At 40.1% G+C, this 26,197-nt stretch overlaps 1 long non-coding RNA gene across 1 annotated transcript; it reads right to left on the reverse strand.

Annotated features, from left to right (window-relative positions):
- Positions 1–3,753: 3,753 nt before the first annotated feature.
- On the reverse strand, positions 3,754–26,161 carry LOC123372659. Its single transcript, XR_006580393.1, has 6 exons — positions 25,834–26,161; positions 20,851–20,927; positions 16,134–16,257; positions 15,278–15,350; positions 12,953–12,991; positions 3,754–4,099 (listed from the first exon to the last, which is right to left on the reverse strand). It is a non-coding gene; the product is annotated as an uncharacterized LOC123372659 (long non-coding RNA).
- Between the last annotated feature and the right edge of the window lie 36 nt (positions 26,162–26,197).

The following is a 26,197-nucleotide window of genomic DNA, read 5'->3' on the forward strand; positions in this document are numbered from 1 at the left end:
AGTCTAAGGATAAGGCGCTGGCCCCAATCAAGGACATTGCTCACAGCTAAGACTTGGCTGACTACCAAGGAAAGGGGGGATGGTTGCTGCAGTTAAACGAGATTGGTGTGCACCAGGCAGCCCACCCTCCTCCTTGGGGACCTTTTGTAAATATTCAGATTGATTTTATTCAAATGTCTAAATGTTGTGGTTATGAATATGTATTAGTTTTAGTTGATGTATTTACCAATTGGGTTGAAGCTTTTCCCTGCAGGAAAGCAGATGCCAGGACTGTTGTGAAATTTTGCTTAAAGATTTTGTACCACGTTTTGGCATCCCTGTGAGTATCAACAGTGATCGTGGAACTGATTTTACTGGACAGATGGTAAAGGAGTTATGTGCAGCTTTGCAGATCCAACACAACCTTCACTGCCCTCACCTGGGACAGTGGAACGCCAGAACGGGATTTTAAAAAATAAACTGGCCAAGATTTGTGCTGAGACAAACTTAAAGTGGCCATATGCCCTTCCTTTGGCACTGATGAGTATGAGAGCCATTCCCAATCGAAAGACTGGACTCAGCCCTCATGAAATTTTGACAGGATGCCCAATGCGACTACCAGCTGCACCCCCACTAACCCTAGCTCAGATGGACATTCATTTGATGGATAACATAATGCTTAAGTATTGTCAGGCACTAATGAAATGTGTTAAGTCTTTTTATACACAGGTGAAGGAAGCATTACCGAAGGATCCTGTGCAACCTTGCCACTCGTTGGAACGAGGAGACTGGGTCTACATATCAGAGGGGTAGCCGTGTTAGTCTGGTTCTGTAGAAGCAGCAAAGAATCCTGTGGCACCTTATAGACTAACAGACGTTTTTCAGCATGAGCTTTCGTGGGTGAATGGCATCCGAAGAAGTGGGTATTCACCCGCGAAAGCTCATGCTGCAAAACGTCTGTTAGTCTATAAGGTGCCACAGGATTCTTTGCTGCTGGGTCTACATAAAGATCCATCAACGAAAGACTGCCTTGGCTCCACGCTGGACAGGCCCTTTCCAAGTCCTGCTGACTACCAACACCGCTGTGAAGTGCCAAAGACTGACTGCTTGGACCCAGGATTCTCACTGCAAAAAGACCCCTCCACATCAGAATAATTTTCCTACTGATGATTAGCCTATTCTTTCGTCTAGTTCTACTGTGCTTCTGGACAGCAGGGGAAAAGGACAAGGTGACGTGCTTGTAACCTCTCCCTTGTCCACTGACAAATCTACTGTGCCTTTAAACTTTTCTAGAAAAAGCAAAACCATTACAGGATGTCCTGGTAATCTCCCCTGTAGGATGCTGAACCACGACTGCTTCGGGAAAGAAGAAGAAGAAACACTCACTCCACTGACATTGCCAAAGTCCAGGAATTCCTGACTAAAAAGGACATCGAGAACTGACCCTGGTGAAGAAACAAAGAATTATACACTGGCAGGAAAAATTTTGTGGGACCCACGCTTGGGAATGTGGTATTGATTGGATTTTGGGGTTTAATCTACAGGCTGCGCCCTGTGTTTTGGATAAATCCTTCAGTATGTATTGCCCTCCCTAATTGGATTTTAAATGACATTGCCCTTATCCAGTTTTCAGATCACTTCTACATACCCAAATTGCTCACAAGGGACTGCCATTAGATTAGCACAACCGAGGGCCTGGGTTATTTCCTCTGGAAAGAAAGAGAATTAACCAGATCCCTGTGGGCTAGGGGCCAATAGTACAGCAGCCATTTGGAATATTCTTAAAAGCCAAGAACATGATAAGAAATTGGGCCAACTAGAAAAGGCTACTAGCCTTATTTTTGAAGCTCAGCTATCTTAAGTACAGGCTGGAGCTGGTGAGTTACATGTCATTTCCACCCTATGACCCAGAAGTTACTGACAGAGATGGTATTGAATATCACTGAGGCTGGGAAGGCATTGCAGTGGGATCTAGTATGTTTAGAAATTCAGGATTTCCTGAATGACCAGCTGATGGCCATTCCGAATGATCTTTTGCACCGGACTTGGCCCACTGCCCTTAGAGACGCATCAGAAGTACCATCTGATCTGTGGTCATGGAGACATACTTGGACACTTTCTGGATGGAAGTGTGGACATTCACAGTGCTCCTTCCAAGCATATGGACCGGTTAGGGTGGGTGTGGGCTCCCACATACCGAATCCTGCTGGGTCCATGGGGAGCATGCATATGGGACTGAATTATTCACTGAGACATCTGGGAAATTAAACCACTTGGTATACCTACCTGATTTCTAGTCAGTGCCCCAATCCCTTAGTTGTTAAATGAACATTCCACTCTTTTGTCCATGCATTCATTCCTGGGTTGTGGGTGATTAAGCTCAAAAGAGCAGTTGTAAATATTTCTGCAGAGCTTGCTTCATTGCTTTTTTGTCTTTAAAGTTTGAGAAAACTCACCAAAAGTTTGTTGAGTATTCTCAAAGGGGGGAATTGTTGGTGTCCCTAGGCCTAAATAAACCAAAGTGGTAACCAAAGGTCTTCCATGCTGTGAACTTTAACCAGCCTAAGATGCTAACAGACAGCAAGCAAAATGTGTAACTGTCAGCTGTCTCAGCTTGCAGCTGTAGGACAGTTTGAAACAGCAAAAAGTGGCGGGGAGGAGGGGGAGGAAAATCTGCATGTGTCTGTGCTGTGAAGGCCATAGATAAATATGTGAATGGGAACTTTTCTAACACGCTGAAATGTAATGTTTAAAGTAACTGCTGTTGGGAAGGGAGGGGTGAGGGGGAAAACCAAACAAAAGGCTTACACAAACAAGGGGGGTATAAATGCTGGGACCCTGCCTGCGTGCGGGTGTGCAGGATTTGAGAATGCTTTTTCTTCCTGGCACCTTATTTGGGCTCAAATAAACTTGGTTTGCTTCTCCACCCTGGTGTGTTAATTAGTGCGACGCACACCGGGCAATGAACCCCCGCTGTTGCTTTTCCTCGGGCCCTTTGAGCCGGCAACACCCGTATTATTTTGTCCACCGATTAGACCTAATTTCTGATACCAATTTTGATTCATTGATTTCCACTTTTCTCAGGAAATGTAGACATGAAAATCAATATATAAGTAGACCTTTTTGCTTGGACTAATTTAGTTTGTCTCCCTTTTGCATCTTTTTCCAATCAACATTTGTTGTTACAGTTTACTATGACATCTTCTGAACTTATACACTCACTTTTTACAGCTGAGCTCACAATTAGGGTACATTTGTAGGCCCGATTATTACAACATACCCTTCTATAACTAGAAATATAGAAGGAGGAGGGGGAGCAGAAAGGGTATAAATTAATATACTTTTATACAGTGCTTTTCATTAGCAGATCTCAGAGCACATTACAAAAAAGGGCAGTATCTGTAATACAGTGAAAGCAGCAAAGAGTCCTGTGGCACCTTATAGACTAACAGACATTTTGGAGCATGAGCTTTCGTGGGTGAATACCCACTTCGTCGGATACATGCTCCAAAACGTCTGTTAGTCTATAAGGTGCCACAGGACTCTTTGCTGCTTTTACAGATCCAGACTAACACGGCTACCCCTCTGATACTGTAATACAGTGGCAACCACCCTCTTGTGGCCAGGGGTGCCTCAACAGTGCCCTGCTCCTGTTTTTCCTCCTCTTCCTTAAATAAAACTCCACAGCTTTGCTCAATTGCGGCCCTTCTCAGGGTCTGGGTATTTTATTATATTAATACAATACCCAAAAGACACTCACAAAATGCATCTTCCATCCAGCCTTAAACTGGACACAGCCTCTCCTCCCTGAGGTACTGTCCCTTCCTCAGGGACTCTGCAGGAGACTCTCTCTTGCTACAGCTTTATCTGCTATTCCCTTCTAGCTCTGCTTCCTTTGTCTTCTCCTTATTTTCACTCACTTGATCCTTGTATCTACTCCCCGCATCAATCCCAGCTCCACAGTTTCTCAAACTTGCCCAGCCTGCCCCCTGGCCTTGCTGCCTTTTATATTGGAATCACTTGATTCCTGTCAGCTGGGGCTCCTCTTGTACTCAGGGCTGACTTAAGTCCAGGCATTCCAGCCCAGGGGCAAGCCCCCCGTTACACAATTGTCTTCTCCCTGTTACAGATAAAGAAACAGACATAAAATGACTTGCCCAAGATCACCCAGCAGGCCAGTGACAGAGCCAGGAATATTGGTGTTCTGAGCCCCAGCACAGTGCTCTATCTACTATGCTACACAGTTTTAGGTATAAGGGGTTAACACCTGTTATGCTTTAATGAAAGAATCCTCAGCTGGAGGGGGAATATTATTTAAAAGTTTTTAAATTACAAAATATATATTACTTGCAAGGTCCAAAAGGTTTCCCTTCTTCTATATCACTGTAAAGTGCATGGTAACTGCTTTTTGACCTTCTATGTAAAGTTGTCAAAAACATGCACACACTTGTAATTACTGTCACAACTGGGGTGTGTTCCCAGTGGTTGTAACAGGAGCCAAGAACAAGAGTTATGGGTCAGAGACAGTACTCCAGTGTAAGAAGGCCTGGAGCAAATGAGGAACAAAGCTAAAACAAGGCAAATACCACCCCCATACACAAGGAGTAACTAGTGAGTTGCTGCTGCAGCTGAGCTTAAAAGCAGGCCTGCTGTCTCCCTTCAGCCAATCAGGAAGGCCAGGCAATCAGGTGGTCCTACCACAGCCCAGCTGAGCTCATTAATGTGCCTGGAGGCTAGGCTGCCTAGTCCTCAGCCTCAGGCAAAAGAGCTCATCCCTGACAATTACAATGGTCTTTTCCAAAAAAAAAAAAAAAAAAAAAATTATGTAGTTAATATCTAAGGGTGTTCACAAGATATTTGTGTATAGAATTGCAAAGGGTCACTCCTATTTCATTCCTAGGGTAATGCTATTTTTGTCTACCCATTTAGGACCCAACTTGATGCTCACTGAAGTTAATGGGTTTCTTTCTATTGACTGGAATGCTCATTAGATCAGGTTCATAATGCAGCACTCTTTTTTCTGTACATTATTATCTGAAAAGGAAGAACGCTGTCATTGTGTTTTCTAGATTTTCAGTTCTGGTCTATGAATCATTCAGAAGGTGATATGTTTTAGAAATGTTGTTTCAGCATTGATAGCTTAAGATGAGGTACCAAGATTACATTAGTAAAAGTATATGACCTCTCCAAAGAAAGCTGTCAATACAAATGTTTTAATTGACTTTTTGGTCATTAAAGAGATTTACAATGATGTCAATGAAATTTTGAGTCTGGTTTGGTTTCTTGAGCCAAGAAACAACACTGTAGATCATTGGTCAAATGCTTAGCTGATATAAATCCATGTGGCTCCATTGACTTCAACTGAGCTATGCTGATTTACACCAGTTGAGAATCTGGCTCAGAATCTTCTTTATTTTAAACAAACCAGATTAGTCTACTTTATATGACAGGGGTTTTCAGACTAAAGTAATTAATGTTATGCTGCAAGTGATTGAGCAAACTGTAAATCAGTACTATAGCCTATTGATTCCTTCATAGTTGAGGTGAATTTGAGGTCATGAGTTCCATATGAGTTCATGAGAAATGACTGAGCAAGAAGATATTAAACCGGGATTATTTTAAAGGGGACTTCAAAATAATCATACAGTTGTTAAATTCTTTGTTTAAATGGAAAAAAGTTGAAATTCTTACTCTTATTCACATGAAATTATAAAAGGTGTGTTAGGAAGCCAAGCAGCTCCACTAGTTCAGTAACACTGATTTGCACACAGTACAGTTTTCTTTCATGTCATGATTTCGTGCAGATGATTATTAAGCTATCCAAAATCCATCTAGGTATTTGGCACTACCAACAGTTCACAAATGTATTTCCTTTCTTCTGTTTTCTCATAAAAGGTTTTCTGTCAATTTATTTAGCAAGAACTCAAAGTCAAATTTCAGCAAGGTTACATGGGTTAAATGTGTGCCTTGCTTTGTTTTAGCTAACACATGGATTTGTTATCCACAAAAAATGGGTTAGTTTGATAGCTGTGTGCAGTTTGCACCAGGGGAATATTTGGAGTCAGTTCATAATCTCTATACTGTAAAGTTAATGGCAGGTCAATGCAGGCACTGAAAAATTAATGTAATCCTAGATTTAATCAGATCTAATTACTAGGTTGTATAAACAGCCACTTGAAACGTGAAGTCCTCATAACAACTGATTCCTGCAAAGACAGTAACAAATACCCTTCTTATAGCAATTGGAGTGTCTAAAGTGCTGTGTTTATCAAATATGAATTATCATAAATTATATAGACTGTATATTTTCTAAAATATTGAAGAATTTTCTTTGTGTCAATACCTGTCTGTCAGAGGATTAAATCCATCTAAGGTAGGTAGCAAAATGGCTTAGGATACCATGTGCAGGGCTTGCTTAAGTTAGGATATAAGGTGGATATTTAAAATGTTTCAGAGACATTTTAGAATTTTAGTACAGAAAGGTCAAGTTATATTTTAACACCTAGCTGGTTGAGAAAAACCCCAAAGCTCCCCCTTAGAATGAGGTTTATCTTTAAAATGACTTTCCATTCCAAAATCCCTAATCATAAATCAATAATGGGGTTTCTTAATGCCCTGTGGTTATAAACATGTTATAACACTTACAATGAACAAAAGCATTTATTTATGACTTAATTTGAATTGTGCACATCTGCATATTTACATCTCCTGACTTCACAGCTGTCAGAAAAAAAATTGGACTCCAAAAGTGGGTTATTTCCTCATTGGAAAAGAAATGAGATGACAAAATGTGAGATGCTGTATTCCTAACCTAATTTATTTACCAGATGATCCCTTGTTAAACAGGGATATTGCAAGATGTAAGCAAAGTGTAGCTTATCAAATATAGCATCCTGTCTTAGATATTTAACTAAAGCAATACTGTTATTGATTTCATATTTTTACCAATTTTGCTACATACCTGGACTGCACATAATGTTTTCCTCTGAAACTAAGTGCTGTATATATAGCCTGAGACCCATGTACAAATTGCTGTGAAACAGTTCATATATAATTTATCATCTAATCTATTATCTAATGAATTAGTCCCTACTAGTCTAGTTAATTAGGTGGCTTTGCAACCTCAAAAATTAAATCAGAATTTAGAAAAGAAATTTACAGACACATTGATAGTAACTAAATGGATTATGTGATTGGTGGGACCAGGGTGGAATACAGACTGGCCTACTGGGGTTCCTCACCCTCTCTCTGGCCCAATTTGGTCAGGACATCCTTCAGCATTAGGCTGACAAAGGCCCAGGGTCCCAAGAGATGGTAGGGGTAGTAACCATGATGGTGCAGCTTGCTTCAGTAGCCTACATCTGTTCTTCTATCTCCTCTGCCTCTGCATCTCTTTCTTTAACGAAAATGGAAATGATGGGTGGAATCACCCATCTCCTCATTATGTTGTCCACAATTAGGCCTAATAGTTGACACACCAATTTAGGTTAATTAATTTCTGGTTTTACATTTTCTGTTACCAAGCATAGTCCTGGAATTATATCAGTAGATCCTTTTTAATTTAAATTAATTCAGTCTCTTTGCTCATTTTCTTGCACCTTTTTAATTAGTGAGAATAACTTGGCTTATTTTTCACCAGCATTGGTTATTATAGGTTATTGCAACATTGTTACAGAGTGCTGTTTACAGGGACCCAGTTCCCCGGTTGCTGAGATCAAAAAGAGTACTGGGCATAGTTAGAGTAGGAGGGAATGTGGTAATCTCATTGGGTTAAGAAGCTGAGTGGGGATTGCTTGCATTTGTAGGGAGTCCAATGAGCTAATTAGCTCACTAGCTGAATAGCTCAGAGGAAAAAGCAAGCCATATAAAAGGCTGGGTCAAGGAGCAGGAATGAGGTCCCCTCTATCTGCTGCTCTCTTCTGTTGTACCAGGAGCATAAGGCAAGAAATAATAATAATATTGATTCTTGGTTAATGTACCCTGCTAGGGTGATGAGACAGCAAGTTTGAAAAATCAGAGGGAGTAATAGGTGCCTACATAAGACAAAGCCCCAAATATTGAGACTGTCCCTATAAAATCAGGACATCTGGTCACCCTAGTGTGTGCTGTTAAATCACCATGATGGCTTACCTCCCAGGGCTGAAGAGGGAACCTGCTTACAAACATCTTATGACTTTCACATACTTTTTACATTTGAGCTCACAATTAGAATACATTTTTAGGCCCAATTATCACAACACACCTTTAAGGCATTTTGTCAGGCATATAAATACTGTTACTTCAGCAAAAGGTTTAGATAGAAGGGTATTTCTGGAGAGGGAAGATTGAGTTGAACCAGGAACTGAGGGGACTTGAAAAGGTTCTGAGCTAAGAAAGGGTTGGACTGGCAGGATTGAATAAAGGGGGAAACTGAGGCAGTTGGTGAATGATGTATTGGTGAACTGGTAGCATACATGGAAGGGAGACAGAGAGATGATAGGGTGAAAGCTAGATTGACAAGACAGAGACTAGAAGAGAACAGAAAAGGGGTCACAGAGCAATAAATACTGTTTCCTCCCACACTGCCCTTTAGTGAGACATGTCCCAGTTTTTTTTTCATTCTGAGGAGAAAAAAAGAAGCAGCCCTTTTCCATTCCACTTCACCACTAACGTCCTTTATCCCCCATCAACATGTTCCCCATGATACCCCAGCCAGTATGTCAATTTTTCACTTCATAAAATTTTCACAAAAGGGGAGCTCTGGTTCATGCAGCACTGCTACTTATTTTGGGCAAAAGCCCCTCCCCTCTTTGTTTAAATGGAACTGACTGCCCATGATATCTAATGTGTTGCTCTTTAATGCTCAATATCCAAGCTTCAGCAATTTCAATTCTTGCTATCTAAGAAGTAAAGTTGATAGGAATTGTATATACTGGCTTGGACTAATCACCTACTTAAATAGTAATATTGTGTTTACATGAAGATTCCAGTAACCAGCAGCCTAACAAGTTTTCCATCCTAACAGTTTGGTAGTTATTGATCTGATTCTGAAAAATGTCTGTCCTACTCATCTTTGAAATTGGTGGCAGAATTCCAATGAGTATATACTTATTTACATATTACATTTTCATAGTTGCTCCCTGGTCCAGGAAGCAAAGAGCATGCTTTCATCACTAGTACACTGATATTTGTCATTTTTTATTACATTCCCCTTTGCAACCTTTAATGTTGTACCTTCCCTCTTCACTGATTTCTTGCTTATATAATAATAGGGAACCATTTTGAATCTACTAAGATGCACAGACCTGCATGGCAGAGCTGTAGCAGCAATAAATGTAAATATTAAAAAAAGCATCACTGCAGGTGCATTATCTCCTTTAATTAGAGATTTATAATTTTGTGTTTGAGATAAGACTGTGTCTTCATGGCTTTTTTATTAATAAATTATAAACAATATCTTAATCTGGTCTAGGAATTTTAAAAAGTTTATTTTTAGCACCCTTAAATGAACAGGGAGGCAGATGAAGTATTTTTTAAATGCAGGTGACCTTGTAGAATTCACCTGTCATATGCAGTTCAACTATAAGGAAAAATTATGATGACTCCAGGCTGATTTTATTGTAGCTCTGTACGCCAGACACATTTGACATGGATATTAGATTTGGAGGGAAGAGAACACTCTTAACTCTACTGCTGTCATCTCTTATTTATGATAACTAATCTGCTAGCTGTAGGAATAAAAGCTGGATGCAGCCTCTTCAAAAATCATTATTCACAGGGGTAGGATAGTTGTGGTAACTGGGCACATCCTGGCTCTGTGCCAACTTTGTCTTACATCCAGTGAAAATGGCATTGGTAAAGCTTATCTCTTCAAAATTGAAACATATCAAATACATTTATTTCTCTGCATAGTTTATGTTAGAAAGCAATAGGACTCTTGTTCCAGAAGAATAAAGGTATTTTTATCACGTGGGAGGTAAAAATAAGTAATGCAAGAAGGATTTCTGCATTAATAATAGGGCACAACAACAATAATAATAGTAAATGTAAAGGTGGAGCACTCTTGCATCTATTTCTCTTGAATATACAGAATCTCAGTTGGCTATTCTGATTTTTAAATCTTTTTAAATGTCAAGCAATTTTTAACTTCCCTAGTAGTATATTTAAAAAGACTGTTAGAATCCTTCTTGTGATCTCGCTGGGATTCAGGAGGAGGACCAGGCAACCCAATAGACCTGTTGCTCTGTTCTAAACACCAGTTGTCAGCTGGAAGTAGGAAAAATCAGCTGGAAATTTACAGCTGAATTTTCCACTCAGTTGCTTTTTACAATAATTTATCAATAAGAAAAACTCTAGGAAATCAGTGTATAAGTATACTATGCCATCGGTGCCTCTCAGTAATTCATAATCTGTACCATAAACCACAGGAATGTATCATTAATATGAAAATGAATGGTATAGTCAAGTGGTCTGAAACAGAAGTGTCTGCACTCTATTCTCCTCTTTGATGCAGATTCCTTCTGTAGCCATGGGTTGCATCACATACCAACACATTTTCAAAATTGGCTTATTTTGGGGGGCCTCATTTTTGGGCCCCCAATTTCAGACACTTTGTCTTTCATTTTTCAGAGGTGTGCACCCACAGCTCTCACTGAGCTCATTGGGAGTTGTAGGTGCTCAGCCTATAAGGCCAAGGCATCTCAAGTTTGGCACCCAAAAACTGAGGCACCCAAAAATTAGATCCTGCTTGTGAAAATGTGTGCTTTAACCTGTCTGCTTCCGACCAGCTTTAAAATGGAGATAATAAAAATATTTATTTACCTGCCACCTGGGGATGTTAGTGTTTATAAAGCAATTTGAAGATGTGATGAGTATTATTTTTATTACATTAGTTTGGAATTGTATTTTTTTGCTTGCATGGGACAGTCTTCATGGAGCTCTTATGGTGATTTACATATCTTATGCCATCCTCCGTCATGGTGTGACCACCATCTTACTGGATGGATCTCTTCCCAGGTGAAAGAGACTGGTCATCAAGCTTGAGCTGGAATTGGGAGTTGAAGTCACTCTAGCACTTCCAAATGGGCTCTCAGCATCCTGTAGAATTGGCCCCATGGCAAGGACAAAGGACTAAGAACCTGAATCCAGCTCCCACTGAAATCAATAGGAGTCTTTCCATTGTATTCATAGAATCATAGAATATTAGGGTTTGAAGAGACCTCAGGAGGTCATCTAGTCCAATCCTCTGCTGAAAGCAGGACGAACACCAACTAAATCCCAGCCAAGGCTTTGTCAAGCCAGGCCTTAAAAACCTCTAAGGATGGAGATTCCACCACCTCCCTAGGTAACCCATTCCAGTGCTTCACCACCCTCTTAGTGAAATAGTGTTTCCTAATATCCAACCTAGATCTCCCCCACTGCAACTTGGGACCATTGCTTCTTGTTCTGTCTTCTGTCACCACTGAGAACAGCCTAGCTCCATCCTCTTTGGAACCCCCCTTCAGGTAATTGAAAGCTGCTATCAAATCCCCTCTCATTCTTCTCTTTTGCAGACTAAATAACCCCAGTTCCCTCAGCCTCTCCTTGTAAGTCGTGTGCCCCAGTCCCCTTATCATTTTCATTGCCCTCCGCTGGACTCTCTCCAATTTGTCGACATTCCTTCTGTAGTGGGGGGACCAAAACTGGACACAATACTCCAGGTGTGGCCTCACCAGTGCCGAATAGAGGGGAATAATCACTTCCCTCGATCTGCTGGCAATGCTCCTACTAATACAGCCCAATATGACATTGGCCTTCTTGGCAACAAGGGCACACTGCTAACTCATATTCAGCTTCTCATCCACGGTAATCCCCCGGTCCTTTTCTGCAGAACTGCTGCTTAGCCAGTTGGTCCCCAGCCTGTAGTGGTGCATGGGGTCTTCCATCCTAAGTGCAGGACTCTGCATTTGTCCTTGTTGAACCTCATCAGATTTCTTTTGGCCCAATCCTCCAATTTGTCTAGGTCACTCTGGACCCTATTCCTATCCTCCAGCTTATCTACCTCTCCCACCAGCTTAGTGTCATCCGCGAACTTGCTGAGGGTGCAATTAATCCCATCATCCCGATCATTAATAAAAATGTTGGACAAAACCAGCCCCAGGACTGACCCTGGGGCACTCTGCTTAATACCGGCTGCCAACTATCCGTTGAGCCCGACAATCTAGCCAGCTTTCTATCCACCTTACACTCCATTCATCCAATACATTCTTCTTTAACTTGCTGGCAAGAATACTGTAGGAGACAGTATCAAAAGCTTTGCTAAAGTCAAGATATATCACATCCACCGCTTTCCCCATATCCACAGAGCCATCATATCTCATCATAGAAGGCAATCAGGTTGGTCAGGCATGACTTGCCCCTGGTGAATCCATGTTGACTGTTCTTGATCACCTTCCTCTCCTCCAAGTGCTTCAAAATGGATTCCTTGAGGACCTGCTCCATGATTTTGCCAGGGACTGAAGTGAGGCTGACTGGTCTGTATTCCTCAGGTTCTCTTTCTTCCCTTTTTAAAATATGGGCACTATATTTGCCTTTTTACAATCATCCGGGACCTCCCCCGATCGCCACAAATTTTAAAAAATAATGGCCAATGGCTCTGCAATCACATAAGCCAACTCACTCAGCACCCTTGCATGCATTAGATCGGGACCAATGGACTTGTGCATGTCCAGCTTTTCTAAATAGTCCTTAACCCAGGGGTTCTCAAACTGGGGGTCGGGACCCCTCAGGGGGTGATGAGGTTATTACATGGGGGATCATGAACTGTCAGCCTCCACCCTAAACCCCGCTTTGGCCCCTGCATTTATAATGATGTTAAATATATAAAAAGTGTTTTTAATTTATAAGGGGGGTTGCACTTAGAGGCTTGCTATTTGAAAGGGGTCACCAGTACAAAAGTTTGAGAACCATTGCCTTAACCTGTTCTTTCCCCACTGAAGGCTGCTCACCTACTCACCTGTGTTGCCCAGTGCAGTAGTCTGGGAACTGCCCTTGTCTGTGAAGTAATAAAAATACCATAATGATACATAATTAATAATAAATAGTGTATAATAAGCATGTCATAAAAACAAATTTTATATTTCCAAGATCAATGCTTTTATAATTTATCCTCAGGTAAAGGAAAAAATCCCTGGAAATATTCATTTGGGGGTGGGGGGTTCGCAAGACTTGACATTTTAGTGAAAGGGGTTCACAGGTTGTTAAAGTTTGGGAACCACTTGATGGGCAAGATCTCCTGGGAGGCTAATCTGAGGGGGCAAGGAGTCCAGGAGAGCTGTCTGTATTTTAAAGAAGCCTTACTGCTCTAGCAATATTTTGCTAGAGCAGTCATCTGTCCAAATTTTCACTTCTTTTAAGCTTCCTTTTTGAGTTTAAGCTCACTGAAGATTTCATGATTAAGCCAAGCTGGTCACCTGCCATATTTGCTATTCTTTCTGCACTTCAGGATAGTTTGTTCCTGCGCCCTCAGTATTTTTATTACATTATGAAAACCATAACACTCTTTCAAGATCTCACTTTTATAGCTTGTATCTCTTTGAATAAGCCTGTTATAAGACAAGGCTCCTATGTTTCATCCAGGAGTGTCAGATGTGAAACAGCATGAAGGTATTTAAGAAGCCAACTCAAAGAGTTCCTCGTAAACAAGCATTAAGGTCTCGAGCAGTCCAGGCAAACAACACACGTTACAAGAAAGCTTAAACTTGTTCTTCATAATAATTTTAAAAACAATACTAGCTGCCTATTTAATTTTAAAAACAGCAAAAACTATCCACCTCCCTTTCCATTTCTTATAAGGAGTCCTGAAGTTTAAATCTCCTCAGTGTGATAGATATGCTTTCTTTGATCTGCTTAGCTCTTGGCCCTGTGCTGAATAAAATTGGCATAATTTCTCCTTCCATTTAGTCAGAAAAATGGGTGCTTAACACACCCATTAGCTTTAACCAGGTCTGTGATTGTCTGTAGATCAAAAACCTGCTTGATGGCTGCCACTAACATCTTCCAGTATAAGAATATTTACCTATTTCACAATTCCCAGCCTTTTATCAAGTAAAGTTCTACTCTGAATTAAATATATTAAAAGTATATAATGGAATTTACATGTTTTTTCATTTTCTTCAATAGTGAGCCCGCTCAGTTTAGAAGTTAATTTATAATTTATAGGTGTTACTATCTGTCTGTTGGGTGGTTCCTACTGGATTCTGAGTCAAATAGCCAGGGAGCATATAGCAAAAATGCAAAAAAATAAAATAAAATAATAAAATAATAATATTAATAATGTAGATCACTTATAAAAATAGGGAGAGAACTTAATGAGTGAAAGTAAAATTAGATAAACCGGTATTTTTCATAAATCATTTATCAGCTTAGAAGGAGAACTCAGAATATTAAGATGGAAAAAGAGATTGTCCAGTTCTTCTTATCTTTTCACGTGGTAAAGAATATATTTGTAAACAGTATTCTTTAATTATGACAATGTTGGATATATGGACTTCAGTTTTTTAAAATTTGGCACACAAGTTAACTCCACTTGTTCTAATTACTGAACTTATAGTGTTTAAACAAAGCATTTAAATGACAGGTAAATGAGTTTACTAGAAAGTGGTACAAAATACAACAGTAATCTATTTCAGAATGGATAATAAACTGAAAGAGGAAAAGACTTCATAATTTACCCTAATACTTATAGTTCCAGTTGTTAGTTTTGCCAGGTGAAAAAGATAAGACAAATATCCAGTGGAATAGCTAAGAATTTTGTTTCTGGACTCTTAATGGAAATGGATTATAGGTAGAGTATTATTCAAAGTATGTAAACTTTTATATATTAACAGATGCTATCAAAATAAATGAGAAATCTTTTGCCTTCCAAATGGAAGAGAAAGAATGGAATGAAATAATATATATTAGGAGCAGTGCACTGCCTGCAACTTGCTGGAAATACCATATACACTTTTACAGAGTCTAAGTACATGACTGCAAGGCGGTGGCCCATGAAATTAGTGTCACACAAGTAGCACTGGAGAAAGTGCAGTGAGAATGCCCCAAAATATAGAACTAATGGTAGAAAGTGTTACTAAAAGTATAGTTGGATTAAAAAATACTAAGTTCTTTCTGGAGCAGTTAATCTTTGGAATAGACAATACTGAAATGGCACCTAAAGAACCACAGTAATTGTAAGGATGTTACTTCTAGCTGGGAATCATGCTATATAAAGAAAGTGGAAATCTCCTTCTTTTAGTGATTTGTTATGCAGCCTGGGGAGGAAATGGAGTTTTGGACTTACTCATTTCAAAAACTAAAAAACTTTGAAGACGTGTCCTCCTCTCTTAAATTGCATGGTAGAACATGCTTATGCTCTGTGGAAAAACAGAAGAGAAAAATAAACATCTGACCAATTTAAATGTAGTAGTTTGAAAAGAGTAAATCATTTGTGTGTCAAGTGTCAGAATACATTGGAGAATTCTTCAGTTGTTGGTTTCATAATGTACAATACCAATAATGGATATTAGAGAGATTTCCTGTTTTATTATGTAACTTCACAATATTCTATTTAAATACTTTATTTTACAAAAGTATGGGTAATATGGCAAAAGATGTACATTAGTTTATGTTGAATATAGCTTGTAAATATGTATTAACCTGATTTGTATAAGAGCTGGTCCAACTTCAATAAAAAGCTACTTTTACCTTCCTCTGCAGCATGGGTCACTTGAAGGTTTAAACTAGGGTAAATGGTGGATTCTCTAAAACTTGCAGTCTTTAAATCATTATTTGAGCACTTCAGTAATGCAGAGGCTATGGGTCTATTAAAAGAGTGGGTGGGTGAGATTGTGTGGCCTGCAATGTGCAGGAGGTCAGACTAGATGATCATGATGGTCCCTTCTGACCTTGAAGTCTGAGTCTAATGAATCTTTGTTGGACTCTGCAACTCCATTGGATAAATAATGGAGTAGCTCTGAAATGTGGAGTAGGACTGTTTTGTATAAAGGCCAAGGGCCTGATTATCACAGATGCTGAGTGCTTGCAGCTCCTGCTGACTTTGATGGAAGTTGGTTTTGCTCAACAACCTTTATATCTTTTTGATGGTATTTCTTAAGGTAGGATTCCAATGAATACAAAGGAATTATAATAAATCTTACCAAATTAACTTTCTTAGCTGAATGGGGAGTTCATCCATGGAAATTCACTAAAGGGAGAACTCTCTCTTTTTCAGATGAAAATAGAATGCATGCAGTGATTCCTCCAGGCAGCAATGTATTAGTCCTGAGAAAGCCAAGGGGGAAAAATAGTATAGGCATACGTTAGCTACCACTATTCATATGCTTCATTTGATCACATAGGACTAAAATCCTTCCTCATTTACACCTAGGTGGCCTTATGGAACAAAGTGAAATTTTGTCCATAGTTGCAGAGGGAACTTTTAGACAATGTTCATTAAAATAACTAAACTCCTAAAAGAGAAAAATCTGTATTGATTTTTCTATAAATTCACATATAGCAACCAATTTGTGAAAGCTCACAACACTCATCTATCTTTTTTCCAATTTGTTATATAGCAGCTGTCACCATTTATAGATTACAACTCAAGGTTTTTCATGGAGAAACAATTCATAAGTATGTCCTTGGCCTTGGCACAGTGCTCATTTTCCCCTGTGCTTAGCATTATACTGAAAATATTATGATCTTGCTTATTGTGAATGAAGGAGAATATACATCTGGGTTCTGTGGAAATATCCTTCACTGAAAAACATCATCCTTAAATGTTGTGACAAATTTAAATAGCAGCAGCAACAGCACAGAATACACAAACTTTAAAAAGCAGAAGGTTTTATGGAATTAATCTCATTCTCTTTATTTAAGGGAGCAGAGAAATTATAATCTCATTCCTCATGCTCTGCCTGGCAATCTAAGAGACTCCTGTTGCTTGGCTGGAATGAGACCTTTCCTGCAAAGTCCTGGGTTGAAGAGTTTCCATGATTCTAGACTGGATAGGCCCTGAGTCTTCGTGTAACATGCTTCCTGAAATCATCTTGAACATTCATGTCTGAAAGTCATAGATTTCTTCAGATCCTTTGGGTTGGCATTTCTTTTAGACTAAATGTAAGTAGACCAAATAAACTTAGACCTATTCTAACTTGTATGGAAGAAGGAAGGAATGTTAAAGAAGCTCCTGGTAATTACTAGAGTAGATATTAACATAATTAAAATCAGTTGATTCTTCTCTTTGAAGGCAGGCTGGCAGCAGGACTCACTCTTGGGGCTAGATTCCAGCCTGATTTACAGAAGAAGCTTCCTAAGAAGACTTCAAAAATGAGTATAATAGTATAATTACAGTTGGATGAGTAAATCAAAGGAACCCTGAATCTGAATATACTCTGAATTAGACAGTAGTCTTGCAAACCTATTAGAACAAGATTTATCTCATTATGGATGTAACTTCCCCCCTCCCCTTTATCCTCAGTGCAGAGACAGAGTATAGTCCTATGTTTGCACAATGCCTAGCACATTGTGGCTTGGAGCCTCTGAATGCTACTGCAATACAAAAAGTTAATCACAACATATTCTTGATCATGCTAAATGAAAAAATAATCAGTAGTTCAGAGGAAGAATTCTGTTGTGATATTCTTAGCAATCCAGTTCAATATTGTTCTCCCTAAACCCATTTTTCTCAGATTTCCCTCCTGTTGTATTTGACAAAGAGCTCCTAGCCATATTCAGTACACCTTAGCATTATGTAGGGTGACCAGATGTCCCGATTTTATAGGGACAGTCCTGATTTTTTGGTCTTTTTCTTATACAGGCTCCTATTATCCCCCACCCCCTGTCCTGATTTTTCACACTTGCTGTCTGGTCACCCTAGCATTATGGAACATTTTGCTCCATCCCTCAGCTGGGGAACCTTTACTGGGAGCAGAGAGAAGGCAGGTAGAGGTGGGAGTAGAAGAGAGCCAATGGGATTTCCTCTGGAAAACATTAGAGGCCATCATCTGCCATATGGGAAAGAGCAAGAGCACTTAAGGAGTTGATGTGAGGGGGAGGTGCCTACATGAAGGAGCTGAAAAAGTGTAAGGTTTTTGTTTTTTTCCTGAACTTCCCTGTCAGTGCCTGGCTGTTCATATTACCTATATGGGGAATGATTAGGAGATCCTGTGGGTGGAATCTTTGAGGAATAGCAGTGGAAAGAATGGTTGGATAATGCGAAGTTTGGCATGTAAGACAGTTGCTCTGTTAATATACTTTTGTGGTGCTTTTCACATACTCCTTCTCTGTAGTAGAATCCAAGCTTGGTTAGTGGTCACTGCAGTTGATTTAATCAATAGGGAAACAAGAGGTGGGTGGGGGAGGAGAATACCAAGATCCAGGGTAATGGAGTGAATGGTTAAACGTAACATCCTCCTTCCAGGGGAGAGAAGAGAAATAATACAATACACAGTTTGATCTACAAAGCTTGAATTCTTCTTCTTTGACGTAAGCAGAAAGATCAACAGCATACCTTGTGATGAGTCAACAAAACCAGGAAGGAGCAAAGCTGTAACTTGAATAATGGCTGTTATAAAGGCAAATGGAAATACTGCAGAGTAGCCTGAAATACCTTGTATTCCTGATCATAAACCATGTATGTATCTATTACATCAAGCAGGTGACAAGAGTATGAATATATGCAAAGGTGCAACGTGAAAATCTATATAAATATTAGATTGTTTAATTTTCTGTTATAAAGAAACATTTATATTAGATGTTTAATGCATTTTGCAGTCAGATTAATAGAGACTCTTCCAAAAAACAGTACTGAAATATAAAATATTTAACAATTATATTTTAACATCTGAACAAAGTACAAAAGCTAAGACACTTTATAACCCTCTGGCAACTGCAGCTGAAGACTCCCCAGTGCAAAACAATGAATAATGAAACTTAGCAGTTGAAGGTCCTGGTGGAGAATTACACTTCTGGTGCTTGTCAACTTTGTGATAAAACACTTCATAAAATAAAATCTTTGCAAAATTAAGGGACTTGTTATACTGACAAACTGCCATATTACTGTATGCACAAGATATTTTCAAAACATTGAAACGCCATGAAGGCAATAATCGGCAGACTGGGATTTAACTCTTGAAGCACTTTGCTTCACTTTGATAAGCATGCATGAATGAAAATCAAGCAATGACATCTTCTCTATTTTATGTACTTGATGTATGGTATGTCTGTATGTTCTCAATGATTTAGGGTGTAGACACATTCTACATGGAGCAGTGATCCACTTCTTCCATTGTAATCAGTAAACAGTTTCATTCAATTTTATGCCACAAACCACTGATTTATTTTTTTATACCAGATTAAGACAAGTGAAGAATTATACAACTTTGCCACTCTGTCTCCTGTTCCTTTACTGACTGACACCTGACTGCATTCTAGAATTACAGGTTTTACTGTATTACTGATTAAGTGAACTATTGGGCCAAAATAAAGAGTAGTGAAATACCTTGCATTTTTGTTAGAAATCTACAGCTCTTACCTGCAAAATTCAGATTTATGAAAGTTGAGTTCAACAACCTGTTCAGAAAAGCAGTGTGTAGATATCAATACCTACAGTAACTCTGTAAGAATTTGTTCATGTATGATTGGGAATTGATAAAGAATTTGAGGAAAGATTCTGCCCAATAAACTCAGAATTGGACTGAAGCAAGACCTTTATTTGCTCATGACAGAACCAGTTCTTTCTTCTCAACAGAACTTTATTTTATTTGAGGGACTGAGGTGGATACCTGCTGGTCAACCCAAAGGCTGACCAATTCCCCATAAGTCTATAGTTACAAGTTTGTCTTGGACAGAACTCTGACTGTATACAGCCATTGCAGCTGTACATATGCACCCTTGAAGTACTGAGCTGTTTTGATGAAATTGTATTTTTCAGCTGTAAAACTTTTTGTACACAACACTCTTCAACCAGCTCTACTTCTTCTGTGACTCCAGAGTCCCCGTCTGAGGTGGTGAGGAAGGAAACCTTTGGATTTCATGGAAAAAAGCCATTCCAAGGAAGAATCTCTGCTCAACAAGGTAATAGGGGAAGATTCCCCATGCATATGAATGAATGAGACTCAGTGGCATTGAGGTTAGCTTCACACACTCACCTTCTACAGAGTAGTCAGTATGTTTCACAACTGAGAATTTTGTACCAAGATGGGAAGAAATGATGTGATTTTTCTCTCTCAAAGGGAGAAGTCTGTGTCATCCTCAGCACCAATGCTGCCTTAGTGCTGTCTGGAGTTAAACTGTTGGGGCTCCAGAGGAATGGTGATGGCCCTTTACTCCACAGCACTAAGAGGGTGTCTAGTGGGACTGAGTCACTCTGATGCTTAGCCTAAATAGACTCCTCCTCCTGACCTTTTTCATCCAATGTCTTACTGGATCTCATTCACCGCTATTCCCCTACTGATAATTCTGAGGGTCAGTCAGTGGAATTGCTTAAAGGTCTTACTTAATCAGGAAGGAATGAAGTATAGATTCTGTCCCCTTGAACTCTTGCGGTGCTCTGTTTTGCATCACCTTCATCTCCCCAGTAGCTCAGTCTCGCTAAAGCAGAGCTCTAGAAATGTTTGTAGTAGATATTTGTATTGCACAAAAGATGCTATTTCAATCCAGTTAACTTTCTGGCCATCCTTCAGTACCAACTGGCAATGTCTTTTGGAACTAAGACCAAAATAACGAACTTAAAATGAAACTGAAAAATAGAATATAACTGACCACACAACTACTCGAAATCTACACTAAATTAACTAAAAAACATTGAGAACATGGAAGGGGGAAATAACAAGAATAAAGTGAAATCTATAAACAGCTAGAGCTGGGTTTTACCTTTGATGGCTAAAACTGAGGGGAAGGCCCTGTTGTGGTGATGGAGGTCTACAAATTTACCCAAATTGTGAGTTCAACTGTAAAAAAGAAAAAAAAAAGTTCATAAGATGTTATACATTGTTGTGACCAGTATTGATTGTACTGAATTCCTTCCCCCCAAAAATGAAGACAGACTGAATTAGTCCAAGTGAAAAGGCCTACTGATGCAACTCAGGCTTGGTCTACACTGGGGCGGGGGGGGGGGGGGGGCGGGAAATCGACCTAAGATACACAACTTCAGCTACGAGAATAGCATAGCTGAAGTCGACGCATCTTAGATCGAGTTAGAATCACTTACTTCGCGTCCTCGCAGTACGGGATTGACAGCTGCCGCTCCCCTGTCGACTTTGCTTCCGTCTCTCATCGAGCTGGAGTTCAGCAGTCGACAGGAGAGCGATCGGGGATCAATTTATCGTGTCTACACTACACACGATAAATCAATCCCCAATAGATAGATCACATCTGCCGGATTGGCGGGTAGTGTAGATATACCCTTAGAGACTATTAGGATAATGCCTGGTAAACAGAAAAAGTGTTGAAACAGAAATCTGTGAACCAAAATTGGTGTGTTGGATTTGATGGCTAATTCGTGGACAAAATAATGATGGTAGGGGGTTATTAAGCTGTCTGGAGTGGCTCACAGGCATAAGTACTATCCTCAGGGCAGACTGTTAAGAAGCAGGGCATAAACCCCATATGGGTTATGAGCTCTGTATTTAGATTTCCCCAACCAAGTACAAAGCATGAACTCGGGCATTCTAACAGCCTAACCATGGAGTCAGACAGTCTCTTTAGGTACTCCGATCTATTTAGTCACCCAAGTAAGCCTACCCTTGTGATAGATGGTCCCTTACTCCAAAAATCACAATACTCTAGGTTACTCCCAGTCCCAAAGAATCAGTCACTTGCCCCAGAACAGTTATTACCATCTGAGATTCTGTCACACCATGGGGTTTTTCTGTTGGAAAAACTCTTTCCAGCTAAAGAGAGAGGGAACAAGGGATGTTCAATAAGGCTTTAATTTTAATACTCTACATTTCAAATGCTTTAATTGTTTTTCCTATTTGCTTATCTTTCATAAAAGATTAAAAGGATTTCTAATGGGGTGGTTGCCATGGTGCTAAGCAGGCTGAGGTCTCTGTCACTAAAGCCTGGACCTTGTTTAATGTTGGACAGTGACTGGACTATGCTGACATCTTTGGCCAATTTATGCTATCTAAAGTAATACAGCAAGCACCAGCTCCTTGCATACCCTCACATTTGAACACTTCTCCTGTATTTCTAAAGTTTTCTGGTGAACATGGGGAATACTCGTGTGTTCCACTACACTATGGTTTTGTGCAAGCAATAAGATGTGACAGCTGCCCCTATCCCATTTACATGTTCTATCTAATCCTTTATGCATTTCTTAAAACTCAATTTTATAATACCAATATATATGCAAACATTCAAAACAATTACTATACTTTCTACCTTCAGGTGAGGGGCACAGCAGATGCAAGGAGTTTTTGATTTTTCCTTCCTTTGTTTCTCTAAAGTCATGAAGGTCAAGGTGTTGAAATAGGTATTAGTTACCTCACCTGCTCAAAGCTCCATCCTCCTACCTGGGCAGGTGTGGGGGAGGGATGGAATAAGAAAAGGGCCAAGAGCAAAATTCTTTCATCTGCACAGGTGTGAGTTCTATTATAGTGTTTATAAAACAGAGCCTAAAGGCTTCAACCAGGACAGCGGTTTTGTTTTGCCATGTTTGCTGTACAAATGTAAAGTAAGGAGTAGTCTATGACAAGAAGAGCTTGCAGTTAAAACACAAGACAATGTATGTGTTGGGAAGGGAAAGGGAGACATTTGCTTCACTCACCTTACTTGTGTATATCACTATTTCTATGTTTCGGTTTAGGCAGTATTTTAATATCAATGTGTACATACACTTAATGTGTTATGGGATGAAGGCAGGGTGGGATTAAGTCTTAGGTAAGAAAGAACGGGACAAGGAATACTGAGGGGCAGAGAGGAGGTTGGCAGGGAGCATGGAGGAATTGATGGTGGAGAGTGGGAATGGTGGCAGAAGGGACTATGACATAGGAGGATAGAGCAAACACTAAAGGTGAAAGAAAGTATACAGTAAACTGCAGAAGGCCCCTTACAGCAGGACCTGATGGCATCAGGATGCTGGACTGAGATGATGCAAAGGTGTGATGCTTCTGATAGAGGAACCTTAGAAGTGGCCCATAAATTAAACACTCCATGGACCAATGAAATGTACACAGAAGGCCATCTGCAAGAGGCAAATGCCCCCCTGTAAAGCAGCTAATTTTACATATATACCTTTCCAGCTTCTGCTGCCCAACTGGGGAAGGCACTATGTGTCAGTCCTAATACTGAGGGCACAAATAAATTACTGATGCAGGAAAAATTAAAAGGGAGAGGATTCCTTCCTTCCTGAAGTGTAAATACCTCTATAACCTGCTTAATGAGTTTCAATTTCTGATCTAAATTTTCCAAGAGTAGAAGTGAAGGGTCCCCTATTATCAAATCCTATGATCAAAACTAATTACTCAGAGCTCACAACACCACAAGTCTGGTTTAAAAAGGAGACAACACGTCCCCCCTTTCCTCCAAAAACTCAAAAAAACCCAACACACCACCACCCCTCAGTGGACCAGACAACTAGCACTCTAGGTGAACAACAGTGTAAAAGAAGTAGAGACAAAGACATCCTTTAAAAACTGAAGTAAAATCCTATTGAAGAAAATAGGAGCATAAACTCTGGCAAGTCAAGTGTAAAAGTATAACTAAGCAGGCCCAAAAAAGAATTTGAAGACCAACTAGCAAAAGACATATAGGCAAACAGATTTTTTTTTTAAATACAGTAGGAGCAGGAAACCTACCAAACAATCAGTGGGGCTAATTCAAGTAAGGATTCAAGGAAGACAAATCTGTTGTGGAGAAGCTAAAATCCTTTGCAGCAATCTTCACTGCAGAGGATGTGAGGGAGATTCCCACACCTGAGCCATTTTTTAGGTGAGAAATCTGAGGAATTGTCCCAGATTGAGGTGTCAGTAGAGGTGGTTTTGATAAATTTTACAGGAATAAGTCACCTGGACAAGATAATATTCTCCCAAGAGTTCTGAAGGCACTCAAATATGATATTGCAAATTAACTGTGATAAGTAGCTTATCACTTAAATCAGTTTCTGTACCAGGTGACTGGAGGATTGCTACTGTAATGCCAATTTAAAAAAAAGGCTCCAGAAGCAATCCTGGCAATTACAGGCTGGTATACCTAACTTCAGAACCAGGCAAATTGGTTTGAAATTAGGAACAGAATTATCAGACACATAGATGAACATGATTTGTTGGGGAAAAAGTCAACACTTTGGTAAAGGGAAATCATGCCTCACCTATGTATTAGAATGCTTTGAGGGGCTCAACAAATTTGTGGACAAGGGTGATCCAATGGATATAGTGTATGTGGATTTTCAGAAGGCCTTTGACAAGGTCCCTCTCCAAAGGCTTTTAAGCAAAATAAGCCATCATGGCATAAGAGGGAAGGTCCTCTCATGGATCAGTAAATGGTTAAAAAAAATAGGAAACAAAGGGTAGGAATAAATGATCAGTTTTCACAATGAAGAGACCTAAATAAAAGAGTCCCCCCAGGATTTATCCTGGGATTGGTGCTGTTCAACATATTGATAAACAATCTGAAAAAGGGGGCAAACAATGAGGTGGTAAAGTCTATAAACAATACAAAATTACTTAAGACCGTTAAGTCCAAAACTGACCATGAAGACTTACAAAGGGAGTTCACAAAACTGGGTGACTAGCAACAAAATGGCAGATGAAATTCAATGTTGATAAATGCAAAGTAATGCACATTGGAAAGCAATCCTCGCTATACATACGAAATGAAGGGGTCAAAATTCAGTGTTACCACTCAACAAAGAGATCTTGAAGTTAGTGTGGCTAGTTCTCTGAAAACCTCTTCTCAATTGCAGCAGCATTAAAAAAACTTAAATGTTAGGAATCATTAGGAAAAGGATAGATAAGACTGAAAATATCATGCATTATATAAATCGATGGTAGGCCAACACCCTGAATACTGTGTGCAATTCTGATCACTGATCTCAAATAAGATATGATAGAATTGGAAAAAGTACTGAGCGGGGCAACTAAAATGATGGGGGGGATGGAACAGCTTCCTGTGGAAGAAAGATTACAAAGACTTTGCATTGTTCAGCTTAGAGAAGAGATGACTAAGGGGGATATAATAGAGGCCTATAAAATCATTAATTATATGGAGAAAGTGGATAGGGAAGTGTTACTTTCACTGTCACATAACACAGAGGGTCACATAATGAAATTAATAGCAGATTAAACCAACACAAGGAAGTACTTGACACAACACACAGTCAGCCTGTGGAACTGGTGGCGAAGAAATGTTGTGAAGGCCAAAAGTTTAACTGGATTCAAAAAAAGAAGTAGGTAAATTCAGGGAGCATACATAGGTGCATCAATAGCTAATAACCAAGACGGCTAAAGAAACAATCCCATGCCCCTGGGTGTCCCTAAACCTGACTGCCAGAAGCTGGGACTGGATGACAGGGGATGGCTCACTTGCTAATAGCCCTTTTCTGGTCATTCCCTGTGAGGCTTCAGACACTGCCTCAAGTCAAAGAGCAGCTACTGACCCAGAGGCCTATTGGGCAGACTCGACATGGCTGTTCTGCCACACCCCAATGGGACTGCTTATTTTCCTTTAGGGGGTCACATTACCAGACTGATCTTCGCAACCCACTGGTTGGAACCGCAGGTTTTTCGGTGACACCTCGCTGCGAGTCTCTTGTGGGTAGGGTAACCAGATGTCCCATTTTTTGGGTCTCTCTCTTATATAGGCTCCTATTACCCCCCACCCCAATTTTTCACACTTGCTGTCCGGTCACCCTACTTGCAGGAGGTGCCGGGACTGCAGCGGGAGGCGGGTGCCCGCAGCCTGCCTGCCTCTCCCGGCGGCAGACAGCGGGAATGACGCTCTCTCGCCAGAGGGGCCTCCCCGCAAGCAGCGTGGGCAGCGTAGCCTGCCGCTGAGCGGCCGCGCCAAGGAACGGGGGAAGAGCGCCGCTTGCACTACAGACCCCACGTTTTGTTGAAACGATTAAGGCTGCGATCACGCGAGTCACCCAACGCTTCTTATTGGCTTGCTCCTAGTTGCACCGGTCTCTTCGCTGATTGGCTGAGAGGCCTGTCGCTCTCTATTGGAAAAGGGAGTCTTGGAAAAGGGGTGGCTCCCGAGACCGTGGTTTCCCTCTTTT

The sequence above is a fragment of the Mauremys mutica genome, chromosome 6 (genome assembly GCF_020497125.1).
Source record: "Mauremys mutica isolate MM-2020 ecotype Southern chromosome 6, ASM2049712v1, whole genome shotgun sequence".
Classification (NCBI taxonomy): domain Eukaryota; kingdom Metazoa; phylum Chordata; order Testudines; family Geoemydidae; genus Mauremys; species Mauremys mutica.